Raw genomic sequence first — 25920 nt, forward strand, 5'->3', positions numbered from 1 at the left:
TTGCATTCCAGGACACTGCAGGGCAGCCCCATTCAGTGTATTCAAATGGCAATTCTTTGTTTTCCAAACAAATGTATTTCTTTCACCTTGATGTAAATCTTTTTTTTTTCTCTTTTTTTCCAAGTTAACATAGCTGATGTCAGAAGTAGGGCCTGAAGTGACCTTCCCTTTCCAGGACCTGTGTTCTCTGAAGTCGGGTGAGGTCGCCTCCACTCACCTTCCCAGACTGCTGGCACCCAGGCTCGAAGGCCTCCTGGGCCCCGACCTCTGTCCCTCTGGTTGAGGTTCATATCTTTACTTGGGAATTTAAAGCAAGTTGTTCCATTTGTGCCAACAAAGGCTTCTAATCGTGAGGAAGTTTTCCTAATTTACTAGAAGTTTTCTTTTTGGTGACTATTATTATGATTATAATAATTATGAGTATAGGATTCCTTTTTTTTTTTTTTGTAATATGGAGTTTCACTATTTTTGCCCAGGCTGGAGTGCGTGATCTTGGCTCACTGCAATTTCTACCTCCTGGGTTCAAGTGATTCTCTTGCTTCAGCCTCCTAAGTAGCTGGAGTTACAGGCATCCGCCACCACGCCTGGCTGATTTTGTATTTTTAGTAGAGACGAGATTTCACCATGTTGGCCAGGCCGGTCTCTTGACCTCAGGTGATCCACCGGCCTTGGCATCCCAAAGTGCTGGGATTACAAGTGTGAGCCACCACGCCTGGCCCTGAGTATGGGATTCTTTAATACTAAACCATGTAATGTTTGTCCTCCTTCTGGGACTCAAGCTGGTTATATGTTAAAAAATTATGGGATCTTCACCTGTATTTATCTGGAACTGTGGATGCTTTTACGATGGCCAAATTGAGGTTCCTTTGTCATATCAAAGCTAGACTTTCTCCAAACTGAATTATTAATAGAAGACCTTGATTCAAAAACAAAACAACCTGAATGCGGTGTGGGTTTTAATTGGCATTTACAGGCATCCAAACATATTCAGGGCTCTAAAATTGTCTCTTCAAAATACACCCTCTATATTCACAGAGGCTATTAATTAATCGAAGGGGAAAGAAAAAGTCTTTGAGGTTCAGGTTTCTTCCCTGCCCCTCCTTCCCCCACTCCTGCTGCTCCCTACCTCGATATCCCACACGTGCTCAACTTCCCTTCTAATCTGTGGACCCCAAAGCTTCTCTTGATTTCCCTGTTTCTGCTAAACCTGTTCAAATTCTCCCTTTCCAGCTTCATCCAAATAAGAAGGGCTCTGTCTCAAACATTTACTATACATCCTGAACCAAAGCCGAACTTACGGCTATAGCCCAACTTCCCCAAGGTTCTTGAACACCCTCATAAATTTCCTGAAGAATTTCAAATTGTTGCCCAAATTGATGAACCTTTTTCCTCTGATCTTTATCAATTAATACGCAGGCTCATTGGAGAAAGCCCGGTAAAACACTGGATGGCAAAAGCAGGCAGGGGCAATCTTCTATCATCAGACCTCTGATGCTATAGGCTTCCCAGGAGAAAAAAACCCAAGAAGGAGCTCAAACTTTATACCGAGCCGTTCCCCAAATGAGTAGCTTGGGGCAAGATTCACACCTGCTCCCAAAAGGAAGGTGAGGCAGTGATTATTACAACAGACTTGAAATCACTTTCAAGAAAAACTCTGGACTCCTTTCAGGATGCTGAATCTACCAAAGTGGCTTTTAAACCTCTCTTCAGAAATGGCTGAGATGACGATCTTACAATTCTAGTTAAATAGGCTCAACTTAATTGGTAAACAATTGCATTAGTCAGGGTTCTTTTAGAGGGACAGAACTAATAGGAGATATATATGTGTGTGTATACATATATGTGTGTGTGTGTGTATATAATAAACTTACACAAATCACGAAGTCCCACAATAGGCTGCCTGCAAGCTGAAGAGCAAGGAGAGCCAGTCGGAGTCCCAACACTGAAGAACTTAGAGTCCAATGTTCGAGGGCAGAAAGCATCCAGCACAGGAGAAAGATGGAGGCTGGCAGGCTAGGCCCATCTTACCCTTTTCACGGTTTTCTGCCTGCTTTATATTTGCTGGAAGCTGATTAGATTGTGCCCACCAGGTTAAGGGTGGATCTGCCGTCCCCAGCCCATTGACTCAAATGTTAATCTCTTTTGGCAACACCCACACAGACACACCCAGTATTAACACTTTGTATCCCTCAATCCAATCAAGTTGACACTCAGTATTAACCACCACGAGTCCACCCCTTGTCAACTCGAACCCATACACATCTCCTGAGATCATACATTATCTCCAAATAAAGAAAATAATGAGGTTATAATTACACCTAACATAATACAACTATCCTTCATACAACTGGAAACACACCAATCCCCAATCCAAATACTATTACATGAAGTTAGCAATACTTAAATGTTGGTATGAAGTCAATAAATCTTATGTTACATAATAAAGGAAAATGAAATAAAATGAAGATATTTTCTTAGTACAAGTGTATACATGCACAGAGATGTTTTTTAAAAAAGAAGGAGGAAATACTCATGACAATTACAGTCTTCATTTCTACAGCTGGTCCCGTGGTCGTAGCTGATCCCACGGTCGTAGCTTGTATTGATGTCTACATTCTTCTACTACCCATTCTGAATTCCCTTTGCCTTCAGCAAGCACCTCAGCAGGTTGTGCTTTTTTTTCCTGGTGGAGTGACCAAAGACTTCATTGCTGAAGGGTCTGGACCATTTGTAGTTCTGCCTGGATTGGGTTGTCATAGTTTCCCATTGACCTTAATCACAGGGCATGGTAATACTAAGAGATGCCCTAATGAAGCTCCTGTATTCCATGTATACCCTTTCTTACCTCTGTTGTAGAGTAGTAGACTGGTTTCATCTTGATAGTCTGGGTCAGTCATCCCAGCCAACACTGTAACTCCCTTCTTAGCCTGTTGACTTAAAGGTAGGAGGAGCACAAAGTGTCCAGGTGGCAATCTTAACTTCCAGTTTAATGAAATTGTCCTTGTGTTTCCTGATGGCAGCATTCCTCCTTCTGGAACTAAGACCTCTAGGACAGGAGAACGTAATGTCGCAGGAACAGAAAGCAAAAATTTTGCTGGTGGATCACTAGGGGTGATGGTGAGTGGTGCCACCTCCACTTCCATCCCTTGATTCTTGGACCTGTGAATCCTGGCTATGGGAGAAACAGTACCATGTATTGGATGCTGATTCAGAGCATACACAGCCTTCTGGAGAACTTTGCCCCAGCCCTGCAAAGTATTGTCACCTAGTTGTTTTGTAATTGTGACTTCAAAAGGCCATTCCACCGTTCTGTCAATCCAGCTTCTTCAGGATGATGGGGAACATGGTAAGACCAGTGAATTCCATGAGCATGAGCCCACTGCTGCACTTTTTCAGCCATAAAGTGAGTGCCTTGGTCAGAGGCAATGCTGTGTGGAACACCATAACAGTGGATAAGGTATTCTGTGAGTCCATGGATGGTAGTCTTGGCAGAAGCATTGCATGCAGGATAGGCAAAGTAAGTATCTATTCCAGTGAGGACAAACCTCTGCCCTTTCCATGATGGAAGAGGTCCAATATAATCAACCTGCCACCAGGGAGCTGGCTGATCACCCCGAGGAATGGTGCCATATTTAGGGCTCAGTGCTGGTCTCTGCTACTGGCAAATTGGGCACTTGGCAGTGGTTGTAGCCTGGTTAGCCTCAGTGAGTGGAAGTCCATGTTACTGAGTCCATGTGTAACCTCCATCACTGCCACCAGGACCACTTTGTTCATGGGCCTATTGGGTGATGACAGGGGTGTCTGGGGAAAGAGGCTGAGTGGTGTCTAGAGAATGGGTCATCCTGTCCACTTGATTATGAAACTCCTCCTCTGCTGAGGTTATCCATTGGTGCACACTCCCATGGATACAAATATCTTCAGTTTTTGACCACTCAGAGAGGTCCATCTACATACCTCTTCCCAAATTTCTTTGTCACCAATTTTCCACTCATGCTTCTTCCAAGTCCCTGACCATCCAGCCATACCATTGGCTACAGCCCATGAATCAGTATATAATCACACATCTGACCACTTCTCCCGCCGTGCAAAGAGCACAACCAGGTGCACTGCTCCAAGTTCTGCCTACTGGGAAGATTTCCCTTCACCACTGTCCTTCAGGGATGTCCTAGAAAGGGGCTGTAGTGCTGCAGCCCTCCACATTCAGGTGGTGCCTGCATATCGTGCAGAACCATCTGTGAACCAAGCCTAGTCTTCTCTTCCTCTGTCAACTGATCATAGGAAACTCCCCATGAGGCCATTGTCACAGGCTGGGGGGAGAGAAGGCAGAGGTGGCAGGAGTGGAGACCATGGGCATTTGACCCACTTGTTCATGTAACTTGTGCCTTCAGGACCTACTTGAGCCCGATCACATATATGCCACTTCCATTTGATGATGGAATGCTGCTGTGCATGACCCACTTTATGGCTAGATGGGTCAGAAAACACCCAGTTTATGATAGACAGTTCAGGTCACATGGTGACTTGATGATCCGTAGTCTAACTTTCAGTTTCCACCAAAGCCCAGTAACAGGCCAAGTGCTGTCTCTCAAAAGAAGAATAGTTATCTGCAGAAGATAGTACAGGGCCTTGGTCCAAAATCCTAGAGACCTCCACTGGTCCTAGAGACCTCCATAGGCTCACCTATGGAAGCCTGCCAAGGCTCCAAACAGCATCCCTATCTGCCACTGACACCTCTAACACCATTGAATCTGCTGGGTCATATGGCCCAAGTGGCAGAGCAGCTTGCACAGCACAGCAGCTATATATATATATATATATATAGTGATAAAAGACCCCTTAATAAACTGCCCTCTGTATCCCTTAGGGACTGCAGGTGCTCTGAGGAAACAGGTCTTGCCTCTTAATCATTTGGGCAAAACTACCCCCCGATTGGAAAGGAAGTTCTCACTGTCGTCATAGACTGGGAAGCAGGCCTTTCTGGGACTGACATCACTGGCCTCAAGTAGCCTTTTCCTTGGAGCACTGAACAAATTCAAATGTTGGAAGTTTCTAATGCACCTTTAACAATTTGCAAATCCTTACCCCTGCTTCTTCAACTAGGTCATCTCTGGGACAGTCATTCATTTTTTGAGTTATCTCGGCCCCAGTTCACTTCCTTGGAAGGGACTTCTTAGTAAAACACCTGTTGCTATTTCCTTTTCCCGAAAGTTTCCTTTCCCATAGTTTTAAAAATTGAGTAAACCCCTGCTTTAACTGCAAGCAGTAAGAATTTTTCTATACTCTTGCCCATTTTTGCCCTTAACCTAAATAACAAAAATGCTGAGAGATTAGCTCTTTCAAAAGAGGTTCCTGAGGAACTTTGGGCTAAATCCACAACAGACATTGGATGAATCCATCCAGCTCCCCCGAAAAATTTCAAATGAACTCAAACAAGCCTCTTTCTAACATCAGATAATACCCCCTAAACCTGAAGCTCTTGCAGAAATTAAACCAATTACAGAAGAACATAAAGTCAATAATCTAACGGTATCTTGCACTAACCCCTGTAATAATACTACCCTGCCTGCGAAGAAACCTCACGGAGGAGGGAAGAGCTTTGTCGTTGATAGCTCCACCCTTCTGAAAGTTAACAAACCAGTTCCCTTGAACTGGAAAGGAATGCCCACATAGCCTTCCATCAGTTAAAAGAAGGACTTCTAAGTTCTCCTGCCTTACGGCACCTCAATTATTATCTCCCCTTCTTCCTTTCTGTGCACAAAAGTGAAGTGAATATGTTAGGGATCCTTACCCAAAGAAATGGAGACCGACAGACCCCTTGGCTATTATAGCAGCAATTAGAATCAGAGCGAAGAGACTCCCTCCCTGCATGAGAACTGTGCCAGCCACTACGGCTTTAGAGGTACAGAGGAGATGGTTGTGGGCTCTCGTCTGTCATCTATACTCCTCACACCCTGGAAGCTTTCCTCCACTCTCATCATACCCAACATCTTTCTGCAAGTAGACTAACTGCTTGTTAGGCTTATTAGGCCTTGCCATTGACTTCTTCGCATATTATTCTTTCCTGTTGCAGTAATCTTAATCCAGAAGCCTTCGTTTCCTACTTGATGATGAGAAACCTCATGATCGTGTAACTGACCAACGACTAAAACCTAGAGTTAATTTATAAGAAACCCCAAAGCCAGACGGAATTTCATGGTTTACTAATCAATCATATAGAACAGATAATGCAGGAAAAAAGTGTGCTACATATGCTATACCCACACTCTGTGAAGTAGTGGAAGCACTGCCAATGGCCACTTTAGCCCAACACGCAGAACTTTATGCCTTGATCACGGGACTTGTCTTCTGGTGAATGGTCAAACTGCAAATATTTACACCATCGGTATGTATGACTTTGTGGTTGTGCTTTTGGTCTGCTGTGGAAACATGGAGAATTTTTAACCTCTGGAGGAAACCACATTACAAATGAAACTTTGTCAATAATTTATTCAATTCAATTCAACCTCTCTTTGCCTCGGCCGTAATCAAAATTCCTGGCCACTCAAAACTGGAGTCTGATGAGGGGAACGGAGACCACGCGGCAGATCATGCAGTGAGGGCAGCTGCCTCGAGATCCACAAAGACTGAAAATCCTGTAGTTAGTATTGGTTATTTTCCAAAAAGGATTTAAATGGTGTTCTTTTTAAAGGGTTTAAAAGGTGCTCAGTCTTAAGCACATAAAGAAAAATCTTATTGGACTAATGGTTGCATTTTTGGCCCAAAGATAAACTTACGGTATGGTCCCACTAATAAACCAATATCACCATGATCTATGAAGATCCCCTAAGGAAAATGATCCTTGAGATGGTTTGCTGGGAAACTGGTGAACTTCTATTCTATGATAAAGTATTGTTAGAGAAACATTTCAAGGGCCACTACAGAGGCACAGCTGTCTCATACTGTTTGTCCAGAATTCAACCCAGCAGAGACCATTTAGACAATTCCAGGTCACTTTGATCTGCCTAATGGACTCTTTGAGATTTGGCCAGTGAATTTCATCCAGCTACCTCCCTATCAAGGTTATAAACCATGGTTTGTGTTTTCCGTTTGGGTAGATGCACTCTCTTGTTGACAGGCCACTACCTCAGCGGTTTCAAAGCTGTTGTTAGAAAAGGTTATCCTACGTGGGGCAAACCCTCAGACTTATATGGTGACTGAGAAATGCACCTCACTGGCCATGAGAAAGAGCAAATTTGCCAAGATTGGCCCATATTTCAACCCTTTCCTTGTGCTTATCTCCAATCTTCCTTATTGGCAGAAAGAACAAATGGCATTCTCAAAACCCAACTGGTGAAATTTGAGGAGGCATTACAGCTGCCCTGGACAAAGGTACTTGCTCTGGTCCTTTTGAGTCTAAGGTATGCACTTTTTGGAAAACATAACTCGTCACCTTTTGAAATTATTACTGGATGGCCAATGCATTTAGCCCACTCTGCTTTTAACATCCAATTCATCAAAGGAGACAGTTTCCAACATTATCAAGAAATAATTAAGGCTTTAGATGGAAATCATATTCTGGTAGAACAATCTTTCCATAGTGTGCTTCCAGGAGATGAAGGCAGCAAATAGAACAACCTGCCTCCTGGTGATTTTGCCTTTTGGGAGAAAAATTTACAAAATCATTGCCTCACCCTCAATAGAAAGGTCCATATGAGGTGCTCCTTGCCCATCTCTGTGCTGCCAAACTAAAAGGTTCACTCTGGATTCATGCTTCTTATTTAAAGGAAGTTCCTACCCCTGCTGGAATTCAGAAACAATTAGAGGCCTGAAGCTAAAATCGACCTAGGAGTGGAGCAGAGAACAGCTAAAGGTGACCACACACCCAAGACCCCTGGGCCAGGCCTGGATATCATTAAGCTCCCGGAAATACCTGAAATACTTGGCTTCTTATCTGTTGCTTTCTCTATACTCCTAGTTTTTGTCTTTCACTCCCTTGCAAAACAGAATTACTTTAAATTCTATCTTGCCCTAGTGCTGTAGCCAGTACCTCGTGTTATACTGGAATAAATACATCTAAAAAAGTAGAGCCCGAGTTGGAAACATTCTCACTACTTAGCTAAATAAAGTATTCACCATGGAATATTCGGCTACTTGATCTCTTCGGAAGGTAGCTAAAATCCAGTCTTCAGCTTTTGTTACTCAGTCTCGTGACTATTGCTGTTATTTTTGTAAAACTTAAGTCACTTCTCCTTATCCACGTGTGCTTAGAAATCAGTTTAACCAAAGTAACAGTCCTTAGAAGCACGATATGATATTCATCAAGCATATGATGTGGAAAACACATCTGATCTGACAATTCTGGGGACCTAAGCAGGCTTGACAGCATTCCTTTCAAAACCACCTGTTACTCAAATGTAACACAGTCTAGTCTCACATTTCCATAGGCCTAGAGACCCCCTGATAAGGAACGTCACTCCCTGGGACAGGTATATCCCAGTGACAAAGAACAAAATCAGACTCACCGGTTAATCTGAGATGCCTTCTGGATAAAGATCTTGATCAAAAGGGGAACATGTGGAAGGTGAGGTAACTAAGGCTTTCTAAAGAGGGGTTGGAAGATGGTGACAGCATTGCACCCACACCTGCTAGATGCTCCGGTAGACTTGAGGAAGCAACTGAAGTCACTGTCCCCCAGCCTTCTACAACTCTTCACTAGGACCACACTGATTATCTCACCAAGCAGAACAGGTTTGCAGTTTAGGATCTCTGCCAAGCCAACAAATGGCCATGTTGGAGACAGGCACAGCCCTCAGAACTGACCATCATCTCTTCCGGAGGATACACGAGTATCCGTGTCCAGTCCCAGCTGCAGGACTCACAGAATGACCCTAAATGCAATATAAACCTGGCTTCCTTAAAGGTTTTGCTTTTTCAGCTTTCCTGAGATTTTTGGCGTTGCCATGGAGCGGCTGACTTAGGCAGCGCTGGCGCAGTTGCTTAACTCTCTGGCTGTGCAGCTTCTTGTCCACCACACGGTGATGGGCCATGTGATTACCAGGCCACGGCCAGGACCTGGGGACAGTGGGGCTGAGTAGGACTCAGGGCCTCATCAAGGAAAGGCCTCGAAAACCAGCTTTTTGTGAAAATCCCCTTCCAAACCCCCTCACACGCCTGCCTCGCAAGACGCTCTTCAGGGCTGCCCTGATTCAGTATATTCAAATGGCAGTTCTTTGTTTCTCAGATCAATGCTGTTTCCTTGGGTCTTTGTATCCATCTGTTTTTTTTTAGTTAGTAATGTGTTTCACCCAATCCGCCCTTTCAGCTGCTGCTCCAGGGATCTGTGCCCCTTTGCAGTAAAACCCTTGGGTCATCCTGTGAATTCCAATTCCTCCCCTTCTTTTCTGTCTTAAACTCACTCCAGCTGGACTTCTGCCTCGCCCAGGCCCCATGATGACAAAGGCCCCATGATGACAAAGGCCCCATGCGGCTGCCCTTCTGGGACTCCCTCAGCATAGTCGTGGCCCATTGTCCCTGGAAAGCAGGACTCACCAGCTCGAAGAACATGGTGCCATCTTGGTTTCCCTTTGAACCCACTGCTCATTCTCAGACTCCCTGCTGGTCCTTACACATCTTGAAGACCTTTTAACTGTGGCCCTTTTGACTCAGGGCTCAATGATTGGTCTTCATAGCATTTCCCTCCATTTTCAACGATGTCTGTCTGACGAGGATTCACCAGCTGATAGATGTTCTCCAGCTCACACCCATTCCTGCTCTGTCTACCTCACATCCGGCCTGAGTGTCAAATAGGCTTTTCCAGCTTCGCCCATCCGGAACTGAAGGTACGATCTTCCCCCTGTGAAGTGCTTCTTCCACAGCTCCCTTAAGGTCCTTCTTGTGGCTTTTCTTTTTTTTCTTTTTTCTTTTTTTTTTTTTTTGAGACAGAGTCTTGCTCTGTCGCCCAGGCTGGAGTGCAGTGGTGCGATCTCGGCTCACTCCAAGCTCTGCCTCCCGGGTTCACGCCATTCTCCTGCCTCAGCCTCCCGAGTAGCTGAGACTACAGGTGCCCACGACCACGCCCGGCTAATTTTTTTTGTATTTTTTTAGTAGAGACGGGGTTTCACCATGTTGGCCAGGATGGTCTTGATCTCCTGATCCATCCGCCTCGGCCTCCCAAAGTGCTGGGATTACAGTTGTGAGCCACCATGCCCGGCCTTCTCATGGCTTTTCTGTCTGCCTCAAATCCTTCCCCCAGAGCCTGTTGGATTCTTTCCCCCACCCTTGCAAGCTTTCCCTCAAACACCGCCTTCTCAATAGGGGTGACGTGGCCACCCTCGCTGACTCTGCTTATCCCCCACGCTCACCTTCCTGGGCCTCCTGGACCCCTCTGCTTCCTCTTTCTTTCACAGCACATTTAACCTTTAACAAACTCTATGCTTTCTCATTCGTTCGGTTCACTCTTCATTGTCTGTCTCCCCCGGACACTGCAGACTCCACCAGGCAGGAATTCCTGTTGTGTTTTTGTCAGTATCATGAACAAATAAGGTCGTGCTGGCTCTGGGGTTGGGTTGTGAAGTTGGATTTGGGGTGACAGGGTGAAGGAGTAAACTCAGGTAGAGGTCAGGGGATAAAGAGCCCTGAAAATATGGAAATAGACTGGAGGTCGATTCTGGGGAACCCATAAAGACAGTGCGTGAGGACCAGCATTGTTGGACTTGACTCTGGAGAGGTGCCTGGCTGCAGTGGTGAAGGAACGGGAGATGGCAGCCTGGGCTGAACCAAGATGGAGAGCGGGAGACGAACTGAGCAGAACTTTTCAAAAGGCAGCCCAGCAAAGGCATTTTGCCTTGTACAGCTGGCTTCATGAAAGGCAATTAGGCATGAATTAGAGGAGGAGAGACTGGCTCAGTGTGAGGGCGACCTGCTCCATTTGGGCAGCTCCATCTCCATAGGACAGTGCAGGGCCCTAGGCTTCTCCCTCTTGCACGGGCCAGGCAGTCTCTGCGGCCTCCTGGTCCTGCTGTCTCATGCACACCACCCATTTTCTCTCTGTCTCACATTTTTGTTTTCTGATTTTAAAATGTGTACGATGGGGACAAGATGAAGTAGTATTCTCATGGTAGGTGAGACATGAATCTTCCTTGAAGTGGCATATAGAATGAATGGGGGGTAACTGGCCCATGGAGAACACTCGATAAAGCTCAGGGATGAACACGATCTCGGCAATCCTGGAGTTGGAATGTGCTGCCGTTAGCTCAGAAACATGAAGCTGAGATCACTGAAGGACGCAGTCTCAGCCCAGGGGCTTCAGGGGTTGGGGGATGTGGTCCCAGGTCAGGGGCTCCAGGGGTTGGGGGACTCAGTCCCAGCTCAGGGACTTGAGGGGTTGGGGGATGTGGTCCCAGGTCAGGGGCTCCAGGGGTTGGGGGATGTGGTCCCAGGTCAGGGGCTCCAGGGGTCGGGGGATGTGGTCCCAGGTCAGGGGCTCCAGGGGTTGGGGGACTCAGTCCCAGCTCAGGGACTCAAGGGGTCGGGGGATGCGGTCCGAGCTCAGGGGCTCCAGGGGTGGGAGCGGCCACAAACCCCTCTCAGGCTGGGATGAAGGGCCGGGGTGTGGGGCCCCAGGGGTCCTGCTCTCCCTCTGTGACTCTGTCCCTCTTCTCGGACTCCCACCTTCCACTGCTGCCTCTCTGCTCTGTCCCATTCTCTCGTTTTTATAGCTCAAAAATATTCCACCCTCTCTGGGTCCCATCTGACTTCTAACTTTTCTCAGTTCAAGCATCCAGAGAAGCCAACCCACACCTCTGTGTTCTAGTTCCTAGTGACCACGAAAGAAACTCGATGGGCCAGCTCCCCCAGGCCGCTTGGCCAGGCAGGTCCGCAGGCCTGTGGCCACTGTCACCAGTCACGCTGATGAAGGGTCATGAGGCTCAGGGCAGGGGAGGCCACTGCCAACGTTGGCCCTCGGGCGCTTGGAGCAGCTAGAACCGGCCCTCGGCCCCGGGTCCTCACCTAGGTCTCCCTCCCACCTCGCAGGGCAGCCCTGGGTGTGTGAGGCTGAGGCACGTGCCTGGGACACTGTGGCCCTCGGTGCGCATGGGAAGGGACGTCATTAAGTCCTTCAATTCCAACACCGTGGAGGAAATCCCCTAGGATGCGTCCTCCCAGAGATTCGGGGGCCCTGACTCCTCGCTGCATGAAGGGGCCTGAGCCCACCTGAGCCAGGGGCAGGTACATCCTGTTTGCTCAGCCCTGCCCTGCAGCAGCTACCTGACACCCGTGTCCCACCACCGGGCCATGTGTGTGCTGGGGCCTGACTGGAGCCCGAGAAGAGGGGTGGGGGGAACAGAACCTGAGCTGTGGCTGCTCCACACAGTGATGCAGCAAACCCCCTGTGGCTGCACCTGGACCAGGCGTCACCCCAAGTGAGGCTCCTGCCATTTCCCTGGGCTCCGTGAATGCAGCTTCACTCTGAGCTTTGGCTGGCAGCAGCCCCTTGGACACCTCCTTGATCCTCGGGGCCCTTCTGTGAATCATCCTGACCCCTCACACGCCGCCAGAATCACCCGCGTCACCCTGGGTGAGACCATCAGCGGTTCGCAGGCCTGTCCTGGAGGTCCCACACCAAGGGAGTACTCAGGGCTTCCTGGCTGGAGACACTGCTGAGACCCCGGGAAGCAGGCTTCACTGCAGGAGAGTGAAGAATGGAGGATTTGCATTTCGCACGTAAAAAGCCAAGGCAGGAATGAGCCGGGAGTGTACGGTGTGGGGGAAGAGGGAGCACAGCCCATGGGCAGGCAGGGTCCGCACTGGAGGCCATGGGTGTGGGGCCCCTGGCCACTGAGGGTGGAGGGGTTGGTCGAGTTCCCCTGGGCCTGTCGGAACCACTGGGCATTGGCCAGAAGTTTTTTTGCAGCCACAGAGGCAAGGGTGCCATTCTTTTCAACAAATCAAGATTCCGCTGAGCGAATGACAGGTGTGGCCCGCATGGCCAGCAGTCTGCAGGGCTGGTCTTCTGCATGAGGGAGGCCGTTTTTGTGGAGGCCGAGGTGGACAATGACTCCAGGCAGCCCTACTCGGCCGCTTCTCTGGCCTCCGCAATCACGTGGCATCTCTCCAGGTGACAGTTTTAATCAGGAACAGACAGAGCTCGAAGGGTGCTTCAGTTGCATTGTGAAGATGACCTGGAATCAGGAGCACTCATCCAAGTCTTCAGACGCACTGAAGAGAGAGGGGTTCATCATGACTGCAGTTTCCATTGCGGTGACATGCATAGCGCTCAGAACTGACCGTCCTCTCTTCCAGAGGATACTCCAGTACCCGCTTCCAGCCACAGCTGTGGGACTCACAAAGTGACCCCAAGGTAACATGAACCTTGCAACCTGTTTTCTTAACTTCACTGAGGTTTTCAGCATTGCCAGGGAGAGGTTGACTTAGGCAGAGCTGACACACATACTCGATGCACTGGATGTCCAGCCTCTTGTGCACTACACAGCGGTGGACTGTGTGTTCACCAGATCACAGCCAGGTGGCCTGGCCAGGGCTCATGGCTGGGCCAAGTGGGGAGAAGTTAGAGGGAGCTGTCTGGTGGCAAGTGGCCAAGTGGGAGGGGAGGGGACTTGGAAGGTGCCTGAGCTCTGAGACTGAGGCTGGCATCCAACCTGGAAGAGCCGAGACTGATGTCCTGCACCAGGTCAATGTGCACCTGAGCTCTCTGTGCAGGAAAAGAACTGGGCGCTGACAGGAATTCTGCTGTGCAGCACCTCATGGTTAATCGTGACAGCAGCCCTGTGAGGCACTTGTCTTCACTATTTACAGATAAGACATCTGAGGTTCAGAGAGATTAAGCTGTATCACCTGGGAGATGTCAACCACATTTCAAACCCAAGTCCTTTTCCTCCAGGGCTGCTGTGTCCCATGGAACAGTTATCTCCCTGCACATAGGCTGCAGTGTTACAAAATGGGGGGTGATGTTTCTTGAGCAGCTACTGCTAGCCAGGAATGTGTATCGGAGATCTCTGCGTTTCCACAACACGTCTGCTGCATTAAATCATCACCTCCATTTGACAGGTGGTCACTGTGACTGGTGCTCTCCATATCACCTGGGGAACCCGTAACCGACCCTCCCTTGCATTTGATAATAAACCTCAGCATGGGCCTGCAGAATGCAGGTCTGGGCTCCTGTCCCATCTGGAGGTTCTGAATGGAGAGCTTCGGGGTCCTCATCTCCTAGCCTGGTTGTGAACTTGAGTCTCAAGGCAACCCACTGCCGTCTGGAAGAGGACCCTTGCTGGAAGGTGTCGGGGTTTATGGGCAAAGACCCGTCAAAGCTTTGCACGTGTTTCCGGGTAGCCTTCAGATAGTAGTAACTGCTCAACACAGTGCATAGTGTACATTCAGCTTTCACTGCCACAGGTGGGGGTCAGTGAAGTCACTTAAGGGCTATTACAAAAGTCAAAGAGTGAGCTGAAGTGGCCAAGTTCAGGACAGAGGCTGTGGCCCTGTAGGTCTGGCATGGGACTGAAGCTCTCTCCACAAAGACAGCAGCATTGCCGGGCACGGTGGCTCACACCTGTAATCCCAGCACTTTGGGAGGCCGAGGCAGGCAGATCACTTGAGGTCAGGAGTTCCAGACCAGCCTGGCCAACATGGCGAAACCCTGTCTCTATTAAAAAATACAAAAATTAGCTGGGTGTGGTGTTACATGCCTGTAATCCCAGCTACTCGGGCAGCTGAGGCATGAAAATTGCTTGAACCCTGGAGGCGGAGGTTGCAGTGAGCTGAGATCACAGCACTGTACTCCAGCCTGGGCAATAGGGCGAGACTCTGTCTCAAAACAAACAAACAAACAACAAACAGCCTCGTCCCCATGCCCAGGAAGAGGAATGCCTTTGCATGATTGCTCAGTCCATGTGTTATCCATTTGAAATTGAAATTCAAACAGTTAAATGTGGTATAAATATATCCTACACCTGGCTTTGGGGAGAGCTTGGTGTTAATAATAGGTCTTAAGTAATAGGAACCTCTTTGTGGCTTTGCTCTGTCTAAAATATGCAGCGATGTTTTCACCATTTGAGGCAAATCAATGCGGGGAAAAATGGAGAAAGTAAGTGAAATGGAGCACACACAGAACTCTAGCACCTCGGTACTGCTGTGCATGATATCTACATGCTGTTAAATTGGGTGCTTCACCAGTTCCAGTTTCAGTGGCACCTCGGTACTGCTATGCATGATATCTACATGCTGTTAAATTGGGCGCTTCACCAGTTCCAGTTTCAGTGGACAGGCACGTTTGAGGCCCTTGCTCTATCCCAGGCACTGCTCCATTCTGGGAATGCAGAGAGTAACCTGTTCTGTAAGGATTTAGAGGGTCTTCTGCATGCAGGCACCCAGGGGCCCGCCTCGGCTTTCATGGAGATGGGACAGGACACCGGCATTTCTCAACAAGCACTTGTAACTTATCAAATGCACGTGTGAGATCCCGGAATGGAGAGCATGGTGTGGAGAGGAAGGGTGCAGCAGGAAGACCGACGAAGGGGCCGACTTCAGCGTGGTAGCCATGAGCCCAGGAAAATGAGTGCATTCAGTAGCGAGGTGAGGGGAGTGGCAGCCAGCAGTCGGGATGCAGAGGGAACCTGGCACCTCCTGGGAGTCCAGGAGGCCTCGAGGAGAAGGCCTCATTGGGCCTGGACAGTGAAAGAAGGGTTGGGTGTGGCCAAGCTGGCCTGGTGCATAGGGCACACGTCCCTGAGAGTACAGTGTCCTTGAGGGCCTGCGTGTGCTGGGTATGGGGCTGGGCACAGTGAGGCCTTGGGGAAGGAGGTGAGCTGGGGCTGGGGTCCGTGAGGCAGGGCTGTGTCTAGACCCCCTGCTGTGGAAGGGCACCTGACTCCCCTTCCCACGAAGGTGAGGCCTGCCCTGATCGCTCCAGCTGTTGGCAGGAGGGAAACCCAGGAGCCCCGTGTCCTCCATCTGTGAGTCAGCCGGGCCTCCGTCTGTGTGGTGAGCCAGGGACCTTTGCCTCTGTGAGTCAGTGGCTTCTGTCTGTGTGAGTGAGCTGGCGGTCCCCGTCCATGTGAGTGAGCCAGTGGCCTCCGTCTGCATGAATGAGCTGGGGGCCTCTGTCTGTGTAAGTGAGCTGGCGGCTTCTGTTTGTATGAGTGAACTGGCCGCCTCCATCTGTGTGAGTAAATGATCTGGGGGCCTCTGTGTGCGTGAATGAGCAAGGGCCTCTGTCTGTGTGATTGAGCTGGCGGCCTCTGTGTGAGTGAGCGAGGGCCTCTGTCTGTGTGTGAGCTGGTGGCCTCTGTGTGAGTGAGCGAGGGCTTCTGTCTGTGTGTGAGCTGGCGGCCACTGTGTGAGTGAGCGAGGGCTTCTGTCTGTGTGTGAGCTGGCGGCCTCTGTGTGAGTGAGCGAGGGCCTCTGTCTGTGTGAGTGAGCTGGCGGCCTCTGTGTGAGTGAGCTGGCGGCCTCTGTGTGAGTGAGCGAGGGCTTCTGTCTGTGTGTGAGCTGGCGGCCTCTGTGTGAGTGAGCGAGGGCCTCTGTCTGTGTGAGTGAGCTGGCGGCCTGTGCACAGCCCAAGTAACTCGGAGGCCTTGGAACCTGTGAGCCTGAGCCAAGGAGCTCCCCGGTGGGTGGGCAGTGGGCAGGCCAGGGCCCAGGGCTCTGCAGGGCTCACGAGAACTTATAGGGGTGCAGCCAGTGGACCAGGCAGCCTGTGACCCAGAGAGCAGACGACGGTCCTAGCAGGGCCAGAGGCAGCCACTCATGCTGGACAGCACGGCAGTGGGGACTGAGAGGTGGAAGCCAGGAAATCCTCTTATGAAGAGAAAGGCAGCCTCGGGTGGACCCGCCTGGGTGATGGCTTCAGAGAAGTGGAGATGAGAGTGAGTGTGCAGGTGTGTGGGGTGCGTGCATATGTGTGTGTGTACGCGTGTGGGGATGTGCTCGTGGGGGGTGTGTGCACACGTGTGGGGTGTGTGTACAGATGTGTGCAAAGTGTATGTGTGCTACTAGGTGTGTGTGACTGTGTGCTGTCTGTGTGAGTATATGAGTGTGTCCCCCGTGCGTGAGTCTGTGACTGTGCCCCATATTTTCTGTGTGCATGTGTGTGTGTGAGAGCGAGTCCCACGTCCTCTGTGTGTGCTGTCTGTATCTGTATGTGAGTGTGTCCTGTGTCTTCTGTGTGAGTGTGTGACTGTGTGTGAGTACATGAGTGCCTCCTGTGTTCTGTGTGTGAGAATGTGTCCCATGTCTTCAGCGTATGTGTGTGTGAGAGGGGGTCCTCTCCATGTGCCTGGAAAAATGTCAGTGTATAGCCTGTGTGTGTGAGTATATGAGAGTGTGTCCCATGCCCTCTGGGTGTGTCTCAGTACGGAGAGTGTCCCATGTCCTCTCTGTGTGTGAGTGTGAGTGTCCCATGTCCTCTCTGCGTGTATGTGTACCGTGTCTTCTCTGCATGTGTGCGAGGGTGTCCTGTGTTCTCTCTCTGCACGTGTGTGTCCCGTGTCCTCTCTGCATGTGTGAGTGTCCCATGTCCTCTCTGTGTGTGTCTGAGAGTGTCATGTCTATGAGTGTGAGAGGGTGCTGTGTCCTCTCTGTGTGTGTGAGAGTGTTTTGTGTCCTCTCTGTGTGTGAGACGGTGCTGTGTCCTCTCTGTGTGTGTGAGAGTGTTTTGTGTCCTCTCTGTGTGTGAGACGGTCCCATGTCCTCTCTGTGTGTCTGAGGGTGTCCTGTCTGCGTGTGTGTGTGTCCTGTGTCCTCTCTGTGTGTGAGTGAGAGTCCCATGTCCTTTTCTGTGTGTGTGTGTGGGTGTCCTGTCTGCACGTGTGAATGTGAGAGGGTCCTGTGTCTTCTCTGTGTGTGTGTGTGAGTGTCCCATGCCCTGTGTGTGTCTGAGTATGGAGAGTGTATCCCGTGTCCTCTCTGTGTGTGAGTGTGTGTGAGTGTATTCCTTGTCTCTGCATGTGTGTCCTGTGTGACGCCCTCACACACTCCCACACAAGGAGGACACGGGACACCCACACACTCACACTGACCTTTACTGGGAGCTGGGGTGAAAAGTGCTCCCTCCCTGAGCAGGAGTCCCGGGACCCTCTCCGGGGACACAGTCAATGCCCGACTGAGTCATAAGTGCAGTGATTCCCAAGTACAGCCTTCGTCTCCCGGCCCCACAGGGAGGTACAGGACTCCGGGCAGCTGCTTGGAAAAGGAGGGGGCTGCCCATGGTGTGCAGCGGCTCTGGGAGAGGGTGCACGGTGGATGTGGCCAGGTACGGTGGCCGAGATCATGAGGACAGCGGGACTTTCGTCGATCTACCTGTCAATGGCGATGTACAACCCCCAACCTGCTGAGGGGCAGAGGCTCAGAGGCCAGTAACCAAAAGGTAGACATTGGCAGATGCCGGAGGTGGGCGCTACACCTGACTTCCCTCCCCATGACTCCCGGCAACCCGGCAAGACCCTCACCACACAGACGCCACTCCAAGGGGAGGGGGTCCTCAGGCGTGTGTGGCTGCCTTCTCAGCCCCTGAGGTCCCGCAGAAGTGCCCCATCTTACCTGCAAGAACTCTTAGGCAGAACAGGGGCTTGAGAGACCAATGAAGTTTTGACGTTTGCTGAGACAGAACTAAGGTGACTTTTTTTGGCCCACTTTTGTACTTTTTTGAAGACTCTAGGTGCATTGAAATAGTTGTGCTTCCCAGTGTGAAATAATTTGCCAGGAAAAATCCTCAGAAATAAATGGTAAGCAGTGTGTATTGTTCGCTGGAAAGGTTGGCGAGTGGAGGAACTGCACCTTCAGAGGGCTCACTCGCCGAGAGCACTACACTGGACGCTTGGTGCAGTGCATCTGATTTCATTCTCGCAGTAACTCTCTAAGGTAAGAATCATACTCCTCGTTTCTAAAACAGAAAGACTGAGACTCACAGAGGATATGTTATTTGCCCTGCGTCTCCCAGCTAGAAAGTGGTCGAATTGGATGACCTGTGTTGGAAGCACAGCTCTCGTTTTTGGCAGGAGAGACTCCTGTGTTTGCTCAGCTTCTGCTCACATGAGTCACAGAGAAGAGGGTTTGTACCCTGCTAGGGCAGGTGAGGGCTCAGGGCCTCCCAGGGGTCTGGGTCATCAGGACAGATACCCTGGGAGCTCAGGACCAAGGGGAGGATGGACGTGGAGGAGCGGGTCCCCAACTGCCTGGGACATTCCTTCTGGGGCCATGAGCTACCTTTCCCCAGAGTGCGGGCAGGTGTCCTATAAGCCTGCAACCCCCACGGGAAAGCAGACAGCGCCACAGCTGGCTCCACGCTGCAGCACAAACAGGGAATTGTCTTATGGGGAGAGTGGCCTCCTAACCTGCCAGCCCTGTCCCTGCAAGTCTGTGTGGCTGTTGAGGCTGGGAGGCTGGGACGAGCAGCCACAGCTGTGGCTCTCGGTTGTGAATGCTCCCGGGACAGCACAAGCTGGGAGCACCAGGGGCAGGCGGGTAATGTGCAGGTGTGTGTGTGCTGGTGGGGACTGGGGAGGTAATCAGAGCTTGGTGCAATATAAACAAGAGCTTGTGCAGCCATTTCAGTTGCCGGGACTGACGTGGGCTGCCTGGGGAGCTCGTGTAGATGACAAGGGCTGCCTGGTCTGCCTTGACTCCTGCCGGCAACTCAGGAGAGGCTCATTACTGGGCCCTGCACTTCCTGATTCATCCGAAAGCTGGCCAGGCAGCCTCTCGGCCAGGCCTTGGCACCAAGTCTTCTGGGCAGTGAGCACTGGGTCATGAGATCTGGTTGTTTAAAAGTGTCTCCTCTAAACGCTAGCTCAGGAAGCTTCAGGCTAGAAAGCAGGGACCCCAGGGCAGCCAGCTCAGCAGGGCTGCAAAACAAAATGTCAGCAGAGCCTGTAATCCCAGCACTTTGGGAGGCCAAGGCAGGCGGATCACGAGGTCAGGAGATCGAGACCATCCTGGCCAACATGGTGAAACCCCATCTCTACTAAAAATACAAAAAATTAGCCTGGCGTCGTGGCAGGTGCCTGTAGTCCCAGCTACTCAGGAGGCTGAGGCAGGAGAATGGAGTGAACCCAGGAGGCGGAGCTTGCAGTGAGCCGAGATCACGCCACTGCACTCCAGCCTGGGCAACAGAGCGAGACTCCATCTAAAAAAAAAAAAAAAAAACAAAATCAGCAGAGTGCGTGCCCTCACTGGACCCAGCCGCTGCGCCTGGCTGCCTGGTCTACCTAGGGCTGCTGTGACACATTCACACATGTGGTGGCTTCAAACAACACACAGTTATTGTCTCACAGTGTTGGGCTGGAAGCCAAATGCAGGTGTTGGCAAGGCCTGCTTCCTCCACAATCTCTGGGGGAGAATCCCTCCTTGACTCTTCTGGCTCCTGGTGGCTCCAGGCCTTCTCCAGTCCATGGCCGCATTACTGCTGTCTCTGCCTGTATCGCCATCGGGCCGTCCTCCCTCTGCATGAGGCTCTGTGACCTCACCCCTTCCGTCAAGAAGCCAGCGACTGGTCATAGGGTCTACCTGAAATCCTACCTTGATGACATCTGCACACGCCCTATTCCAAACAAGGTTACAATCACAGGCACCAAGGTTAACACTTGGATGTGTCCCTTTGGGGACACAATCGGCACACAGCACTGGCTAAACTCTATCCAAAGGGGAGTTAAGTTGGGTAAGGAATGGAGATTCTGGGAAGAAAACCAGGAAGGCAGAGCTAAAACAAATAAACAAATGACAAAGACAGCAACAAAGTAAAGCATGGGTTTACTTTGTAACCCAGCAACAAAGTAAAGGGTTCCTGAGCTCTCCTGCACCAGGAACGTCTGGAGAGTGATGTCATACCTGCTGTCTGTCCCTCCCCACAGCCTTGATAGCAAGCTGGAGCCATCATTCCGCGGGCTCTGCTGTGGGGGTGACGCCCACCTTATCCTGGTCCAGGACTGACTTTCCTGTGTGTCTCCTGTTCCATCCTTCCTAAGGCCGACCCTGCTTGGTCTGCTGCCCTCAGGGGTCCCCTGCTGCATATCCTTCACCTCCTGCTTCCACAGCTCAATCCCAGCAATCAATTCCCAGGCAACATGGTGAGATTCCAGAGCTGACTTTCCCGTGCCCCTAGCTCTTGTCTCCAGCACATACTGCACTGCGCCTCTGTGATCCAGATGTGTGTGAGATGGTGTGGTTCTGTGTCCCCACCAAAATCTCATGTTGAATTGTAATCGCCAATGTTGAGGGAGAGACCTAGTGAAAGATGATCAGATCATGGGGCCAGATTTCTACCTTGCTGTTCTCATGATAGTGAGTTCTCATGAGATCAGGTTGTGCAAAAGCGTGTAGCACTTCCCCTGTCATTCTCTTTCTCTCTCTCTCCCTCTGACCATGTAAAGACCTGCCTGCTTCCCTTTCACCTTCCATCATGATTGTAAGTTTTCTGAGGCCTCCCCAGAAGCAGAAGCTTGCATAGCCCACAGAACCGTGAGCCTATTAAACCTCTTTTCTTTATAAATTACCCAGTCTCAGATATATCTTTACAGCAGTGTGAGAACAAACTAATACAGGAAATTGGTTCAAGAGAACTGGGGCATTGCTATAAAGATACCTGAAAATGTGAAGTGACTTTGGAAATGGCTAATGGGCAGAGGTTGGAACAGTTTAGAGGGCTCAGAAGACAGGAAGATGTAAGAAAGGTTGGAACTTCCTGGAGACTTGTTGAATGGTTGTGACCCAAATGCTGATAATGATATGAACAGTGTAGTCCAGACTGAGGTGGTCTCAGATGGAGATTAGGAAATTATTGAGAATTAGAGTAAAGGTCACTCTTGCTATGCTTTAGCAAAGAGCCTGGCAGCATTGTGCCCCTGCTTGAGGGATCTATGGAACTTTGAACTTAAGAGACATGATTTAGGGTATCTGGTGAATGAAAGTTCTAAGCAGCAATGTGTTCAATATTTGGCCTGGCTGCTTCTGACAGGGTGTGCTCATATTCATGAGCAAAAAAAATTACCTGAAACTGAAATTTATATTTAAAAGGGAAGCAGAGCATAAAAGTTTGAAAAATTTGCATCCTGGCCATGTGGTAGGAAAGAAAAACCCATTTTCAGTGGGAGGAATTTGAGCCAGCTTCAGAAATTTGCATAAGTAAAAAAGATCCAAATGTTAATAGCCAAGATGATGGGGAAAATACTTCCAAGGCATTTCAGAGACCTTCACAGCAGCCCCTCCCACCACAGGAGGCCTCCCTGGAGACCTAAGAGAGAAAAATGGTTTTGTGGACCAGGCCAGGCCCAGGGCCCCACTGCTCTGTGCAGCTTTTGGACATGACACCCTGTTTCCCAGCCACTACAGCTCCAGCCATGGTTAAAAGGACCCCAGATATGTCTCAGGCCACTGCCCCAGAGTGGCCATAAGAAAGTTTCTTATGGCCATAAGAAGGTTTCTTGCAAGCCATAAGAAACCTTGGTGGCTTCCACATGGTATTAAGCCAGTGGGTGTACAGAGGGCAAGAGTTGAGGCTTGGGAGCCCCCACCTAGATTTCAGAGAATGTAGGGAAATGCCTGGATGTCCAGGCAGAAGCCTGTTTCAGGGGTGGAGACCTCATAGAGAACCTCTACTAGAGCAGTGTGGAGTTCTCTACTAGGGGAATGTGAGGGGTCTCCACTGGGGCACTGCCCAGTGGAACTGTGAGAATAGGGCCACCATCCTCCAGCCCCCAAAATGGTAGATTCACAGACAGCTTGCACTGTGCCTCTGTAAAAGCTACAGAAACTCAATGCCAAACCTTGAGAGAAGCCATGGGAGTTGAGCTCTACACAGACACAGGGCACAGGTGTCCCAGGCCTTGGGAGACCACCCGTTGTATCAATGTGGCCTGAATGTGAGACATGGAGTCAAAGGAGATTACCTTTGAGCTTTAACATTTAATTACTTCCCTGCTGGGTGTTGAACATATATGGGGCCTGTAGACCCTTTGTTTTGGCCAATTTATCCCATTTGGAATAGGAGAATTTACCCAATGCCTGTAACTTGGAAGTAACCCTGTTTTTGATTTTACAGACTCATAGGTGGAAGGGACTTGCCTCGTTTCAGATGAGACTTTGGACTTGGACATTTGAGTTAATGCTGGAATGAGTTAAGACTTTAGGGGACTGTTGGGAAGGCATGATTGTGTTTTGAAATATGAGAAGGACATGAGATTTGGGAGGGGCCAGAGGTGGAATGATATGGTTCGACTCTGCCCCCACCCAAGTCTCATGTTGAATTGTATTCCCCATGGAATAAAATGAAGGTGATTGGATCATGGAGGTGTACATCCCCTTTGCTGTTGTTGTGATAGTGAATGAGCTCTCATGAGATCTGGTTGTTTGAAAGTGTGTGGTATCACTCTCTCCCTCTCTCTCCTGCTGACTCTGTGAATATGTGCTTGCTTCCCCTTCACCTTCTGCCATGATTGTAAGTTTCCTGAGGCCTTACCAGCCTTGATTCCTGTAAAACCTGTGGAACTGAATTGATTAAACCTCTTTTCTTCCTAAACTACCCAGTCTCAGGTAGCTCTTTATAGTAGTGTGAGATTTGACTACTGCAGTGCAGGACTGGTCATCTCTTGCTCACTCTATTTTGAAGACACTAGATGCTGTTAATCTGGCCTGCTTTATTATTTATCCTCACTGTCTTTGTATTTTTGGTTTTGCTTTTTGTTCTGGTGCAAGCCTGTTTACATGAAGATTGTTAATTCTATCTATTTTGAAATGACCAATCTCATAATGATTCTACAAGAAATTCAATAATATCCCCACTTTAGAAAATTTTGTTTAAAACCCCTGCCATTCCACAGTCTACACAAGGAGTTAGTTCAATCACTACCTACTCTGCACAGATGAGGAAACTGATTTTGAACAACTGTGACTGGGAGATCAGATGACATTTCTGCAGCCTGACTGTGGACCCTGAGTTGTATTTCTCTATCTTGCAGTGTTGATAAAAATCACCTCCCCCAGGGGGTTCTCCCCAGGCCTTAGGTCTCACCTAGCAGATGGTGGGATTTTTATGGATAGGTCACTGGACATTTTCAGGAAGCAAGAGGGGCATCCTCAGGAATGTTTTAACCATGAGGGAACAGAGAATTTGCAAAGATGGGCAGGAGAGGAAGAACATGAAGGAGGGCAGAAACCACCTGGGTACAGGTGTTTATTTTGACCATGGAGGAACCGTGAATACCACCCAATGAGTTTCCTGCCACGTCACCACAGTCACCTCTAAATGACCCTCTAGGGCAGGGGCAAATTGTTATTTTCCTCTGAGGTGAGGCAGAGCAGGTCAGCAAATGGGAACCGTTAGCTAGCTGTGGGTGTGTCTGGCCTGAAGTCAGGTCTGTCTGTCCTCAAACTGCACTCACAGCTTTACCTTGCTGTGGGTCTGCCCTGCTGGGTGCAGGCGGGGGCTCCTCAGGCAGAAAACACCAGAGAGGTCCTTGGTTCTGAACAGCACTGGGTGGAGCACGCCACCCAAGGGAGGTGGGGCTGATGTGCACAGCCTGGGGCGAGGAGGCTGCGTGATCCTTTGTGAAGTGAACACGCAGAAGAACATGTGGGTACCTCTCAACAGAGAGGCTGGTGGGGTTTCCTGGGGCATGGCGGCCAAGCATGTACAAGAAGCAGCAGTGGAGCTGTGGGGAGCGTTGGAAGCTGCACCAAATGCAGACCTTGCCTCTGAGGCGCTCTGATACCTGGGTCCAGTGTCTGCCTCTCTGAGCCACACTTCCTTCCTCGTCGGTGGGGTTGCTATGAGGACCAAAAGACAGCTCCGCGGGTGCAGCGATTGCTCGAGGGAAACACAGTTGAGGTGGAGTCTGGGTGATGTGCTGCCACATGGAGTGCTGCAGCAACTGGGAAGGAAAGAGGGCTGGGAAGAAAAAAAAAAAGACTACACCTGGCTCAGGTGTGCTGAATTTGAAGGAATCCAGGTGAAGGTGTTCCACGCACAGAGCCCAGGTGGCAGGGAAGTCAGGCCTGCATTCAAAGGTCCAAGTACCATCTCACTGGACTTTCCATAGACATCCAGTAGTGAATGAGCTCCTCCAGTAGTTTATGCAGAGACAAAACAAAACAGTAAAAAGCTAAGGCCTGAGTCTGAACGGCAAACACAAACAGAACAGACAGAACCAAGAATTCGGGGAGGGGTCGGAGGCTGTTGCAATCTGGGAGAAAGCTCCCAGCAATGTGGGGAAGAGCTGGGCACAGCAGCTGAACTCTGCTGCTCAGGGTATTATGCATACCCTCAAAATGAACCTTTCCTTGCCAGTAACACCAAATGCTTATTGTATTTCCCCTCCTGGCTTTGCAAGTCTATCGATCCTTTCTTTTCTTCCAAAGTGTCTGCAGCCAGTGTAGGAGCGACTTCCCACAAAGTGTTAAGCGACAGTGAGACGCTGGCGGTTTTCCAGGGCACTGAGGCCGTGGGCAGGCTGGCTGGCCCCACCAGGGGAAGTGTTTGCAGTCCTGGTCGATGGACACACAGGGTAAGAGGCGAGCCCTTCCGGATGGGTTCCTCCCAGGCACAGGCTGCCGTGCTTCACATCCATTTTCTCATAAACCTCACACTGAGCCCTGAGAGGCTATCATCTGAAGGTTTAAAAATGCCAAATCTAACCCTTTGGGACACAAAAGTACAAGATAAACAGCTCTCTGTTCTGGAATCCGAGCAGCCCGCCACCGTCTTCATTGTCTGCCCTGGCTGTTAACCCAGCGCCGACAGCCACGTGTGAGGGCTCTGTGCTGACCCCCTTGCGGCTGCTCAGAGGCAGAAGTCAGGATTCCTGCGGGGGCTGCCTCTCCGTGGGTCACTTTCCTTCTCTGTCAAGGGCAGATAAGAGCCCCTCTACTCAACACAGTGCAATCTGGAAAATAAATACAACCGTGAATGGGAATATGTTTTGTAAATTTAAGCAA

This window comes from Pan paniscus, chromosome 12 (assembly GCF_029289425.2).
Source record: "Pan paniscus chromosome 12, NHGRI_mPanPan1-v2.0_pri, whole genome shotgun sequence".
In the NCBI taxonomy this organism is placed as follows: Eukaryota; Metazoa; Chordata; class Mammalia; order Primates; family Hominidae; genus Pan; species Pan paniscus.